This window comes from Myotis brandtii, unplaced genomic scaffold (assembly GCF_000412655.1).
Source record: "Myotis brandtii unplaced genomic scaffold, ASM41265v1 scaffold30, whole genome shotgun sequence".
NCBI lineage: Eukaryota > Metazoa > Chordata > Mammalia > Chiroptera > Vespertilionidae > Myotis > Myotis brandtii.
In genome coordinates this window covers 2,309,765-2,322,225 of record NW_005361458.1, presented here as the reverse complement: position 1 = coordinate 2,322,225, position 12,461 = coordinate 2,309,765, and the positions used below count along the sequence as shown (strand labels likewise).

The following is a 12,461-nucleotide window of genomic DNA, read 5'->3' as shown; positions in this document are numbered from 1 at the left end:
TTTTTTTTTTTTTTTTTTTTTTTTATTTCCCCATGGAAGATGTAAGTACAGAGTCCTTTCAAATGAAGAGAGCTATTATACTCTGACAATTCTATGTTGGTATAGTAAGAAAAGGCATATATTTTACATAAACACCCAAGAAGTGGTATAAAAAAGGTAATAACACCCTCCTAAATTAACTCTAAGGTAATTTTTATTTCCTTTTGCTAACTCATAAAGTGTTCCTAAATGAGAGTCAACTGTCACTATATTCCATCAATGAGGAGAATTCTAATTAATACTGATTTCTGATTATTGGAATAGTAGGTAATGGGAAAATGTGTGCATATGTGTATATGTGGATGTGTGCGTGAGACAGAAAAAAACACATTGTATCAGGTCTCTCTCTCCTTTATACCTCAGTTCCAATGAGAGCAGAAAACAAGAAATGGATTCACATTGATATCTGAATGTGCCACAAGTGCCCACCAAATTACAGTATAAACATATTTACTAAACTCATCACCAAAATGAAGAAGAGCTTAGGAAGAAATCGTTAGAGAATGGGGGTATCCATAAGGCAAATATTCAGGCACACGTTCAGACTTCCTGCCTTTTCTCCTTGTATGGAATCAGGTTGTACTACTAAGTTCGGTTGTACTTAATTAAATTAGGTTGTACTACTGTGTTGGGAGGGGTTTCCTAAGATCAGATCCAGGTTCAGTGAGACTCATTGGACTAAGCATATAATCATACTCACAACTAAGATTTCTTATACTGAAGGGAACAAGGTAAAATCAGCAAAGGGAAAAGGGGCATGAGGCAAAGTCCGTAAGAAACTAAGAGCATCTTTCCAAGAGTCCTCTCCCCAAGGAACCACAGAAGATGCATTTAATTTCTCCAGCATTGAAATGACAACACAGGTAAAGTGCTATCTACAAGGGAATCTTATTAGTAACTCAGCCCATGGTTTTTATTGGGGTTTGGTTGCATGGGTACCCATTGCCTAACATGGACCCAAATCCAAAATTCCAGACTCTCAGAAGGAAAGCAAATACTCAACACAGACCATCCAGAACAGCGAGCCACTCACTTAGCGATTGGTGGAAACATGCCCCATCCCCAACCCTCCCAATCCAAGTTCCCAGATGACAGCCAACGGCCAACCTGCTAAGGATAGCATTCTCAGGCTGCTTTGTTAACACTTCTCTGCGCGCCTGCCCATCACTGTTTCAGATGCACCACTGCTTTGGAACTGCACCCCACTGCCATCCGACACAAAAACAGATTGAATCACTGTGGTTCTAGGCCACGAGCTCAGTTCTGGTCACTGACCCAGGAATGCGTGGACATGTAGGAGACAGGAAAATGTCTGTCTTCATTTGAGCAGAAGGGGATATAATTTAGTAGTGCCGTCTACAGTATCAAGTTAGGTTGAGTTCAAAAAACACTACTGAACACTCAGTCTGTATCTAAGGGAGAAATAAAAAAAACCCTGCCATCGTAGTGTACAATAACAATAGATGAGATTAAGGCTCATAGAAGCCAAGGGACTGCACTGCTTCATTTTCCTTAGAGAGCACCCATTCAAATGAGTATTTGATATGTTATTTACTAGAGGAAATAATAATATTCCTAATATTATTATTAGACTCTGGTCCAGTAGAGACTGAAAAAGCAGCTTTTGTGGTCCCTTTCAATATTTCGTTCTGATAACAAAAATCAATACGAGGATTTTACAAATCTCATTTTGATTTTATATTTAAACAGGGTAGAAAGTTTTCCATGTTGTGTGGAAGTATTTTGTCAGTTCTTAGCCTACTAATATGACACCCAACTTATTTATGGCAATCCGCTAGAAACATAAAGTCATTTAGGAAATGGAAATCAATGTAGCATTTTGTTTTCAAACCAATTTACCAACTTTATGTCAAAGTACACAAAATAAAATTCTGCTTTTAAGTTGACACTGCCTAAAGCTCTTTGGTAAGGTAGACCTTCAGATAAAACTAAAGGGCTATCAAAAATCTGCATTAAAGAGAGGGGTGCAATGTGAATTTGGCTAAAAAAAAAATGAGCAATTACTGTTCACTGAGCACTTACTATGTGCCAAGCACTAAGGGAAAGCGTTCATATGCATTGCCTCACTTACTTATTCCATTACTCAGGGCACACATGAAGGCTAGGAACTGCATTTTAGCTCACATCCAGAGTGAGGGGAGAACAATGGGCAAACACATGCACTGATTTTCCTTTTAGTTTCCTGGTTTTAGTAAGAGCAACCCTGCTGAGTAGGGATATGGCAAAAGAAAACACATTCTTTCCACTTCACAAAGGCAAGGTGAGTGCAGAAATCCTACAGTCTCTTGTGAATAACACCACTGATCAAGACAGAAATCCTTCTTTAAGCATAAAAAAACAATTAGAGAGTTCAATGGAAGTCAAAATACACCCATATGCATGTATTTCCTCCTTCCATCAGGATATTAGTCAGAATTCAGTGTCGTAAATTAGCATTTGTCCAGACATGTGAGATCGTGTTGTATAACATGACCTTCTTCTCTCTCTACAAAAAGGTCTGATGCTCACATGCAGCTAGAAAAGGAACCAGAGACACAGCAACTCCTGTGAGTCCCAACTGAGGGCGTACTTCATAAACAACATTCTGGGAGTTTCCAGGCCTTTGTAAGCAATGCTCTCAGGCCACAGGTGTTGGATTTGTTTTCTGTGGCTTTAGGGCTCTCTGCAATGGATTTCACTCAAGATGAGGGGTGGGAGTTGAGGCTCTGGGCAAAATGAAGCATGGTGTGGTCTTTGATCACTCCCAGCCAACAAGGAAGAACACACCTCTATGTAACAGTCCCTGATCCAAGAACATTACCATTCTCCACAGAAACACAGGCAATACGCAGCAGGAGAAGGGGGACTCAGGACCTGGGCCCGAGGCACCCACACACATAGCAACAAAGAAAACAGCATGCAAACAGCAGCTGCACTGACATTCAGCTAAGACAGAGGCTGGTTTTTAGATCTTATACTGGAGAGAACAAAGACATCCCAATTAATCACAAGTAAGACAAGTGGAAAGTTGGAGCTTCTGCACCTATCATCAAATAAAAAGAAAAAAACTGTGGCAAATGCATATATTTTTCATATATATATAAACCACAGACTGCACAGACTTCCGATGGCCACAGCTGCCAGCTCCATTATCCCTTTCTGCAAGGGCTGAGAAAGAAAATGAAAGGAAATGGGGTAAAAATATTTCCATTATATTTAGCAGAATATCTCCAGATAAATACTTTTTAGCCTTGAAGAACATTTTAATATGGATTTCTGGCAAAATTTTTAATAATCTAATAAATATTTTATTGAAGTTTATATAACATGTATCAAGAGGCCAAATCCAAGTTATATCACAGAATAAAAGGCAGCAACAAACAAGAGCAATGAATGGCACACAATGAAGGGAAATTCAGTAAAAGGGCATTAAAGATAATTGACAATGGAGGTAAAAAGGACATGCTTACAGTCCTAAAATGCCCCCTTTGTGGAGGTGAGGGGAGGAAGAATGGAGTAGAAAATCAAATAAAATCAAATGCGAGCAAAAGTAAAGAGAATACAGTATGGAGTATGAAATCATGGGCCTGTGCTCCAACACCAAGTCTTTTATTGCTAGCTATGTGATCACTCTGAGCCTTAGTTTCCCAGATATGAACAAGACTAGCAATACCTGATACCCATGCCTTTTAGGGTTATTTTTAAGTTAGGCCCTGGCTGAGTAGCTCAGCTGGTTGAGGTGTGGCCCCATAGAACAAAAGGTTTCGGGTCTGGTGATTCCTGGTCAGGGCACATACAGGAGGAACCAATCGATGTTTCTCTCTCACACTGATGTTTCTCTCTCTCTTTCCCCCACTCCCTTCCACTGTCTCAGACAAAAGCCATGGGAAAAATATCCTCTGGTTAGGATTAAACCCCGCCCCCCCCCACTAATTTATTTACAAAAAGATTGTTAGATTAGGGTTGAGTTAAATGAAGTACAAACACTCACAACAGGCCTCAGCTAATTCTAGGCACAGGGCAGGCACTGGGTATACGATTGCTTACATAAACAGGTATAGCTTTAGCATAAATCCAAGGAGTAACCGAAACCGTGACCTTGCATCTAGAAATCTGACTGTACAATGTGATCTACTGAGACTGCATATAAAACAGCAATAATAAGTGACAACAGACTTATAGACAAAGATTAAATTTTTTTAAAAAAAATTATATCCATACTCTTTACATTACTGGAATAACTACACTTTGGTCAGCTTCAGAGTCTCTTGGTTACAGGTGCTATGTTAAAACATGCAGAGATAGCATTCTTACAATAGGATGCATTTTCTGAATGCTTTACATGCTAATTCCATTCTCTGAATCATGGTGCCTTTTTTAAGACAATCATTTTATCCTTCGGTTTCCTGGCATTTGGGGTGTTGGCTCTGCGTGTGCCTAAGAAAGAGAACATGTATGTGCAGAGAAACCAGGATCTTTGTTGTTTTTAATAAAAGTATGGCAGGAATCCGTTTCTGCTTCTGCAGAACTTCCTTCACAGCACAGAGAAGCCACTTGAATAAGGATTTATGATGCAATTAGAGCCAAATATCTCAAAAATGAAGCAATCATATAGGTTATTTTGTAAATATTTTATTAATCCTCTAAGAGCTTCCTAAGTGAGGCCTCACAGAGACTTATATTCTTAATCTGCTATGAATAAACGCTTCAATCCAGTGCCTGCATTCCAATGACCCAGGACTAAACAAGGGAGGGTAAGGTTTCAGGTATCACAGCTGCAAGGCCTTTAAGACGCAGAATCCAGAGACCTGTTCCCTCACCAGGGACTGCTCGCTCCAGTGATTCAAGGAGGTTACAGAAGTGCAACAGGCCTCACAGTCAGCCACACGGTTTTACATACCTACTATGTCAGGGGCTCTCAACCTTCTTGGGAATTTATTCAGATATGAGATTTATTTCTTCCACCTGCCACTGAGCTGGAAGGCCACTCGCTTCTTGTGCACTTCCAGTTGAGAAATGCTGGTGGTGTTCTCTTCGAGGTATGTGAGTAAACAGACCCTTGCTTCTGTTTCCTAACAAATAACATCTTTGATGCGTGTCCTTGATTTCATTCGCATACTTCTAGTTGTAGACATACAGCTACAAGATAAACTCAGAGCCGTCTGCCTTTCGTCACATGCAGTTCCTATTAACACTTAATGAGTGTCCATCGGCAAGCCCATGGATTGCTTTCCTACTCCCACTCTCTCAGAAATCCTCCTGCCATCTTTGAGCTAAGCCAGGATTTCTTCACTCGCATTCTTTATTTTTCATACCTCAAAATCATCTCCATTCACTAGCCAAAGAAAAAAGTGATCCATGCCAGCTGAAACATGATATGCCAATGGAAATGAAATTTGGCTTTAATATAGGAATTAATAAGTGATCCATCTAAAACAGCCCAGGAGCAACCGCCTGAAATTCCTGCCCCCAACTTTTACATTGAGATAGAGGCATCTACTCCTCTAGCTTCTCAAAAGTTTGAATTAAATTCTTGCCTCTAAGTGCAAACTGGTGTGAAAGTGGGAACCAAGACCAAATCTTATACTTCCTGTTGGCAAAAATGACTAACATAAAAAGTCAACATATTAAGTTGGGAGAAAAGGGAAGAAATGCCCCCCCCCCCCCCCGCCCCCGAACCTAATACCTGATAAAATCCCACCAAACAGCAAGTGGCACTCACACAAAGGGCTTTAGTTGTATGATAGTTAAGAATCAATCTGTCTTCCAGCTACATCATTCCTCCCTCTTTCACAATGGAAATGGGGAAGAGAGAACACATCCTCAGTCCAAAAAGGTCATTTGCTCCATTACTGCTTGTTCTTGGTCGTCACCTCCATCTCCTTTGCCAGAAGAACGGCCCCCTCCCTCTCTTTGTTCTTTGCTTTCATCTGTGCTTTTTCTGTTATTTAATGTTCTCTTTCTCTTGTGCTTCAGATCCCCAAAGGTCTACCTGAAGTTTTTTCCCTTCCACTCTGTGATTTCCTGGTTTTACTCTCACAATTCTAGACCCATCCTCCCCTTCTTCTCTTTTATTTAAAAAAAAATATTTTTATTGATTTCAGAGAGGAAGGGAGAGGGACAGAGAGATAGAAACATCAATGATGACAAAGAATCACTGATCAGCTGCCTCCTGCATGCCCCTCACTGGGGAATGAGCCTGCAACCCGCACACATGCCCTGACCGGGAATTGAACCGTGACCTCCTAGTTCATAGGTTGATGCCCAACCACTGAGGCACGGCAGCCAGGGCCTTTTCTTCTTTTGATCTGACCATCTCCCCAAGTCAGAGCTCACCTGTTTCTTCCTTTCTGTGTACGAATCCATTGGCCTGTCCCTTTCCATTTTCATTCCTGAAAGCAACTTTCCTTTCCTTTGTCACTCCTTCCATTTTGGTTTAGAGAAGGATGGTTGCTATGAAAGGCATGCAGTCACACAGAAGGAAGCCAAGAGTGTGTTCACTGTGTGTAGTGGGAAACATAGATGGTAATCTCATGGAAAATGAAATAAAGCTAACTTTTTGAATGAAGGTCAGTGAGAAGATGTTCTGAGGTCATTTTGGAAAGTAGAGAAAAATGGTGACATTGTAAATTTGCTCTTTTGAGCATATAGGCATCTCCTAAATCCCTGGACTGATCTGCTCAAGTATAAGTGTTCTCAATGCCATTTCACTGCACTGACAAATTCAGACTTAAATTCCCACTTGTTGCAAGTGAGAGTTACATATCAACACTGGTGGGAGATTACTTCCTAATTCTTCCTCTGAGAACAGAATTCATAACTCAGGAGGACAAAGATTAATGGCTTAAAATGGGGAGGGGCATATAGTAGAGGCTAATTATAGCTAAGAAATATTTAAAACATATATATATATGTATAATATATATATATATATATTATACACACAAACACACACATGAGGAGATACATACACATTTATTATTTATCCTCCCCCCACCAGGCTAATGTTCAGCTGATATGTGCTAGACTGGTATGAAATATGGGCCAGTGCCTGGGCATTTGTTCTTGTTGTCAGTGCTTCTGCCATTCGGGTTATTAACATTATTAAACATTATGCCTGTATTCTCCTCAACGTAATGTATCTACTTTTCCTTTCTCCTCTGAATATTTTGAAAGAAGTCTTCAATTTTTGTCTCTGGGTTTGTTTTTTGGCAACTACCTATAATGTAAAAGCATAATATGCAAATCGACCAAACGGCTGAACAGTGGAATGACTGTCTGGACAACCTTCCAGACGAAGCCGGGCGGCTGGGAGGGGCGAGGCAGCAGCTGGGGCGGCTGCGAGGGCTGAGGCAGCCAGAGCTACTAGGGCCTACCCTTGCACAAATTTTGTGCATCGGGCCTCCAGTATCATTATATGGTTTGATGTAATGCTGTCTTTCAAAATTTGAACAATATATTTTCTGTTCATAGACCCTTGAAAAGTTAAACCAATTAGTTCTCCTCCTTCCATAAGTCTTCCACCAAGATGGTGATATGTGTGCCTCGACTATGAACGATGTGGTTAGGCCTAAGTGATATTTCTTCCTCTGACCCTTTTCAATGCTAACGTAGCCCGCAGGATGCTGCCCCAGTGATGATGCTAATACCTGATTCTAATCATTTTACTCCCTTGCTCCAAACCCCCCGGTGGCTCTCCATTTCCCAGAGCAGTGGTCAAAAGACTCATGATCAGTGATGAAACGCAATTAAAGAAGTGATATTAAGACTTTTTAATAACTGGGAAGGACAAGCAACAATCAATCTGAATGGATGCCATAACCAATGAGAAAAACACCAGTCATAAAAATAATTACTATGGGCATACTTGTGTACTGGCTGAGTATCATTTTCAAATGATCTGCATGTACTCTTGTACTAATAACCACTTTACATTCTATGCATATTATTAATATTGTAAAAATATTAAAACAAGGTAAGGAAAAATAAATAGAAACAGAAATTTAACATTATATCCCATTTTTCATAATCTAACAAATTCACTCCACTTAGAATGATGACTGGCACAGAGTATAAACTCAAAACACCTTTTTCCGAGCAGCAGGCCCTTGCAGACCTGGCTTCTGGCTACCTGTCCAGGCTTATCTCCCATGAATCTTTTTATGCTCCAGCAATACTGATCACAACATTCCAAAACAGAGCAACACTCCTCACAGTTCATGCTTTAGTGGGTGATGTTCCATGAGTCATCATTTTTAGTGTCCCCTCAACTGCTGCCTACCTTTTTGGGGAAGTCTTCCCTGCTGGCCTAAGATACATGGGAGGCTTTTCCCCTTCATGTAAACAGTAACATAGCTAACATTTTCTGAGCATTCACTTTCCACCAATATTCGGCTATGTTCACTATCTTGAATAATTTTCCTAAGAACCATCATACAGTGCAGTGATGGCGAACCTATGACACGTGTGTCAGAGGTGACACGTGAACTCGTTTTTTTGGTTGATTTTTCTTTGTTAAATGGCATTTAAATATATAAAATAAATATCAAAAATATGTCTTTGTTTTACTATGGTTGCAAATATCAAAAAATTTCTATATGTGACACGGCACCAGAGTTAAGTTAGGGTTTTTCAAAATGCTGACACGCCGAGCTCAAAAGGTTCGCCATCACTGATATAGTGGGTACTATTAGCATCTTCAACCTGAGTCTTAGAAAAGTTAAAAACCTTATTCAAGTGACTCAGCCAATAAAAAGTAGGGATGGCCTTTAGGCTCAAGTCCGACACCAAAGTGTAGACTCTTATACTTCCTATTTGTCCACACTTCCAATGACACAAGCATTATATAGCATTATAACTGTAGGTTTTCATGACGCAAGCTTTTGTCAACAACCAGGCAGTTTTTACTTTAATATTCAAATCATTTAGCACACAGCAAGCTCATGAAAAAAAAATGTTTTCTGAGTAAGCGTATGTCTAGTTAAAAATCTTACATTTGTAAATTAATTATGTGCTATTCAGCCTAGATGATATGGAATATTACATTTTACAGCTATGTGTGCTTTTTACATTGTAAGCATTGCTAACAAACTAGGTAGTGTACATAACTAAACTTTAGCTCATCAGGAGTAAATCTTGCTTTCACCATACAGGAACAAAAGCTCTGAAAAGAGGATGTTCAAACTGTATCGCTGATTTTCTCAGGGTCTGTCAGGATGACTTCTAAAGGCCCCATAAACATGATATTGCCCTGCACTGACACCAAAGGGGAAAGAACTCGAGGACAGAGCAGATATATAACCTAAACCTTTTCCTCTCTGTCTGCTCCTTTGCCTCCCACTTGCTGGAGGGAGGGAGGGAAAAAAGGGGGAGGCGGTATGTGGATAGGAAAGATGATAATAACCCACAAGACATGCTTTGCTGCCCTGCATTTGGTCTGGCAATGTGAGGATGATGGAAACTAGGAAAAACTGAGAACTAAGCTCTCTAAACATGTCCTGATTGCTTTAACCTCGCCTAGATTCTTACGTGTATCTCCTTTCTCCACTTGACTGTGTGCTCTTTGAGGGCAAAAATTCACACAAAGTCACTTATTCAGTGCCCTTCCATCCCCTTTTAGAATGAGTCCTGATTCCCTCAGTCCAAAACCAGTCCCCAGCCTCCAAACATGGTGAAACTTCTGAAATACAGGCATGATCCACATTGTATTTCTTCTTCTTTTAAAAAATTATGTTTTATGAAACGTCAGAACTGCCAGGGGAAACAACACAGAACCTACCCTTTAGAGATTATTGAATATTAAGTGAAAGGTCCATGTGGGAATGTATGAGAAATAACTTCTTAGGAAAGGGGGTAAAATATAAAACAATTCATTTTTAATTATGTCCGTGTAGACTTACTGATAGTGCCACCAGGCCTCTGAAGTCAGTAAACATTTGAACATGTAGAAGTAGGATACTTAGGGAGGTGGAAGCACAAGAGCTGGATATAGGTCCTCTACCCAAAGGGGGAGCTGTAGCTATGGACACATTTCAGGGCAGATCTAGACAGAAAAGAGACACCAGCGTTAGAGGAAGGGCATCTGGAGGACCACTTTGGAGAGTGATGGGCAAGCTAAGCCAGAGGGCTCCCGTCTCTTTCCCCAGGAGATGTTCTCAGTATCCAGTCAGACAGGATAGTACTTGTCACCACAGACGTGACATCTATGCAGAAGAGAGAAGCCATCCTGGCAGCAGGACACAACAGAATGCCATGGAGGAGGGTCGGACAAATTTAGATTCTGTCCCAACAGACCAGACTTCCTATTTCTCACCTATAGAAGGAGACCTCACGTTCCCCTCTTATCGGGCTTCTCATGAGAAACAAACCTGAAAGTGTTTAGAAAAGGTAAGACTGCTACATGTGTATATAAAGCAGCGCTTATGAATTCCGTTAAGGGACTAAGGTTAACTCTTTTGGATTAAAAGGCTAAGTGGGAGAACACTTTAACTCATAAAAATAAAAAGGCAATTATTTCTAGAGTTGATCCTTGTTCAACCACTGGCTAAGTAAACTTGGGCAGTCACTTCACCTCTCCTTGCCCCAATTTAAAGTGATTTAGATTTTACTCCTGACTATCTCATTAAGGTATTATGATGATTAAGTACTTAAAATGTCTTAAGATCCAGTGAGTAATGTGTTACCGTTTGGGGGAGCAGTCATGTGATATTACAGCTTATCTGAATAATTTTAAAGTTGTCTGATGTTCCTCCAAATTCTCTGGGTCTTTGATACCACAGATAAACAGACAAGATACCTGACGCTTGACTGCAGTAGCATTTGTTTTCCATGTTCTAAGAGAACTGAACTCTTAACGGCACGAACAGAATGCACAGTGATCAGCTGTAAAATTTAAGGTTGCTCATGCTTGATTAACCCCCTTGAATAAAGTGAGGATTATGCACTCTCAATTAAAAGAACACATCTTAGGGAAAAAATGAACTCCACATACACAGCACTATACGTTGTCACTATCTTGAAAAATCATTCATAATGTAGCAGAATGAGGAACACTGAAGAACATTATCATGAAAACAGGCAAGGGACAAGGAGGGTCTGAGTTGAGGCACAAGAATAGGAAGGAAGGGGTGAGTTTAAGTGCTGCTTAGAAGGTGAAGCAGCAACATCTACTTAGAAGACCGAAGCAACAACTTTCTAGGGCAGTGGTTCTCAACCTTCCTAATGCCACGACCCTTTAATACAGTTCCTCATGTTGTGGTGACCCTCAACCATAAAATTATTTTCCTTGCTACTTCATAACTGTAATTTTGCTACTGTTATGAATCGTAATGTAAAGATCTGATATGCAGGATGTATTTTCATTGTTACAAATTGAACATAATTAAAGCATAGTGATTAATCACAAAAACAATATGTAATTATATATGTGTTTTCCGATGGTCTTAGGCGACCCCTGTGAAAGGGTCATTCGGCCCCCAAAGGCGTCGCGACCCACAGGTTGAGAACCGCTGTTCTAGGGGGTGGCAATTGGATAGAGGAGATAAGAAAGAAGAAAACATCAAAAATGAACCCTCAATATTATAAGCCTGGCTGTCCAGTTATATATTGGTTGGACTAAAGCTTGAGGAGAAAGATGTCATCAAATCATATGCATCCTATATAATAAAAGGCTAATATGCAAATAGACCGAATGGCAGAACAACCGAATAACTGGTTGCTATGATGTGCGTTGACCACAAGGGGGCGCGCACGGGACATGGTGGGCATTGGCCATTGTGGATGGTGGAGCAGGTGAGCTGGTTACTGTCATCAGGGTGGGCCTCTGGTGGTTACTGAAAATTCTTTGCTCCCACAGGCATAAGTCCTGTCCGGCACTTGCATCCGCTGCCGGTGCCAGCTGTGGGGCCCGATCACTCTGCGCTGTCAGTGGGTGGGGTGGTGGCTGCGGGCCCCGATCGAACCTGAGAGTTTCTCCAACTCCCCCTGCTCCTGAGGGATGATTGGGGCGGCAGCCGCCTCTCACACCTGCTGACGGCGCCCGAGCCGTTGCTCACACCCACTGCCAGCGCCAGCCCTGCTTGCACCTGCAGCCAGCACCAGAGCCACTGCTTGCACCCGCTGCGGGTCCCGATCACTTGGCGCTCTCAGCGGGTGCAAGTGGCGGCTGCTGGCCCCAATTGCCTCTGAGGGCTTTTCCACCTCCTCCTGCTCCTGCGGGGCGATAGGGGCAGTAGCTGCCACTCATACTCACTGCTGGCGCCAGCCCCAATCACTCTGTGCTGTCAGCGGTGTGAGCGGGACCAGCGCCGTTAGTGCGTGGGAGTGGCGGCGGTGAGAGCAGGGCTGCAGACAGTCAGAGGGGTGGGGGCAGAGGATGAGCCAAGACCCACCCTGTACCTACTGTAGCCTCAAGGCCCACAGTT

The 12,461-nt window shown here is 41.5% G+C and overlaps 1 protein-coding gene across 5 annotated transcripts in view; it reads right to left on the bottom strand.

Moving 5' to 3' along the window:
* The window catches only part of BNC2 (basonuclin 2), a 296,688-nt gene that overhangs the window by 37,739 nt on the left and 246,488 nt on the right, over positions 1 to 12,461 (bottom strand). The gene's annotated exons all lie outside the window — the stretch shown is intronic.